The following is a 2532-nucleotide window of genomic DNA, read 5'->3' as shown; positions in this document are numbered from 1 at the left end:
AAATCAATCAGAAAATCCCAACAAAAAGGAAATGTAATGATAGAACCATTGACTTACTATATGACAAAGCACATGATCATTATAATGTAGACACAAGCAGAAGTACCGGGATAAAGTGGAGGACCTTCAAGCAAACTTGAAAGGAGGCAGAGACTGCTTCCGTCTATGGAGTGTTTTAGGTGTCTTTGTTCCTACTTAATGATTGGCTACCTGGGGCCAAAGTAATTCCCACATCTGGAGTATGGCTCCGCGAGGCAGGCTTACTGCATCTAATTACAATAGTGCAAACCATCAAAAGCACGCCTGGTACACCGACTGATGCCCAATTGGGAAGAATCATGGGACACACACGTGTCAGTGATTGTATACTAGCATGGGCAGGGCTACGGAGGAGGCGGCAAAGGATGCAGTGAATGCAGTATTTCAGGAGTTTGCTAAGGAACATGAAAATGCGCGATGTGAACAGATAAGCCTTGTGATCTCAGAGCAATGTGAGGAACTGGAGAGCGTCCACGGAACAGAATTTTTCCCTAACATTTTAACCTTGGCAAAAATAGCACGCCTCATCCCCATGGATACGGCAGATTGAGCGTGGGTTTTCCACGCAGAACAGACTGAAAACAAACCTCAGAAACCGCCTCACCGTGCAACGTCTGGACATTCGAGATCTTCAGCGTATTGTGATCAACGGTCCAGAGAGAAGAAGAATCATTTGAGACGTGGGCTCGAGTGAACAACAGGCGAATACTGAATTAGGTTAGTGTTAGGAGAATGTTTGGTATGTAGGTGATTAAAATTGGAATGGAAGACGACATCATGTTTTCCTTTCCTAACATCATGTTTTCCTAACGTGTCTTCACTTGTCAGTAAGGATCCGATTTTGCTGCATCTCATGTTAGTACGGTCCAGTGACGCTTTGACCCACATACTACCTACATAGTGACGCCTGCTAGCTGTGTTTGTACATGGCAGTGGTATGACGTGGCATGGCGGTACGGTACGTGCAAACTTGAAACGCGACCGCCCGGCCGACATGAGCCGAAGATGCTAGAGTTGTTGATAGTTTAAAAGTAGATAGATCAATTTTGCACAAATGTGTTTCCCAACTTACAGTCACACGTCTCCGCGAAGGCTCTCTTTAAACGTTTATCTCCCTCGTAGTTAACAGTGTTCAACTTTAATCATTACTTCGCATCCATGAACAGTTAAGTCTTACGGACCCGTAGATCCCAATGCGCCTGTAGATCCGACCCTCAGGTTAACCAGAACGTACCTGTAAATCCACAATTAGCTGGATTAAACGTAGGACTGGGGTACATGCCATTTGACAGGAAGTTACCAAAATGTACGGGACAGGAACAGGTATGACTGTCGAGGAGTGGATCGACGAGGTCGAGGGGGCGCTCCTGTTGTTCAATGTACAAGAAGGCCATCAGGCCGGGTTGTTGTGCCATCAGTTAGAGGGGTAAGCCCGGAGACAAGTGGCAGTTCTCTCGATTCAGAACAGGGCCAGCTTCGACAGATTAAAGGACAGGCTAGTCGAGGCTTTTAGGGATACTGCATTGGTCTCGGTAATCATGGGCCAATTCTATTCACGGGTCCAGTCCCCTCGTGAGACCATGCAGCAATATGCCCTGGCGCTACAAGAACTCCTATAATATAAAGGAGCTTTAGACAGAGGACAGACCGGCGTAGGAGAGGTCCGCTCGCTGATAGCGATAGCATCCTTAGAGACAGGATTTTAGATGGGATAAGGGACGAGTGGCTTCGCTTATTATTGTTATGGTTTGAGATCTCAGTTACATTACTTTTGAATCTAAGTTCATTATTGTTATGGTTTGAGATCTCAGTTATATTACTTTTGAATCTAAGTTCATTATTGTTATGGTTTGAGATCTCAGTTATATTATTTTTTGAGTCTAAGCTCATTATGGTTATGGTTTGAGATCTCAGTTATATTACTTTTGAGTCTAAGTTCATTATGGTTATGGTTTGAGATCTCAGTTATATTATTTTTGAGTCTAAGTTCATTATGGTTATGGTTTGAGATCTCAGTTATATTACTGTTGAATCTAAGTTCCTAATTGTTACAGTATTAAGATCTCATATTATTTTTTGAATCTAAGTTCATTATTGTTATGGCTATATTGAAATCACTTCTGTTATTTTTGCTGTCATTTTGTTGGATGGTCCCCCAACTCTTCGTTGTTTTTGTTTATTTGAAAACCCAATAAAAAAAATTAAAAAAAAAAGGTTGTATCAATGGCCTTGAATTACTGCACATACACAGCAGAACTCCCAAACAACATTGAAAAGAGTAAAGAAATTTGACCTTTAACTAGGGAGTTCTGGTAAGCGTTTGTTTTTCACAACTCATTTTTATAATTGAATCATTGTTTGTCAAAGGCATGGGGTCACTTAACTCACTGTACAAAGTATTCAAGTGTGTTTGCCAGGCAACTTGGGAAGGAGGGGTGGTCAGACAACATTGCATGGACCTGTACCACCCTGCAAGACATACTGAACGAATAC

Source organism: Branchiostoma floridae, chromosome 6 (assembly GCF_000003815.2).
Source record: "Branchiostoma floridae strain S238N-H82 chromosome 6, Bfl_VNyyK, whole genome shotgun sequence".
NCBI lineage: Eukaryota > Metazoa > Chordata > Leptocardii > Amphioxiformes > Branchiostomatidae > Branchiostoma > Branchiostoma floridae.
The sequence above is the reverse complement of the archived record's forward strand: the minus strand, read 5'-3'. Positions refer to the sequence as shown.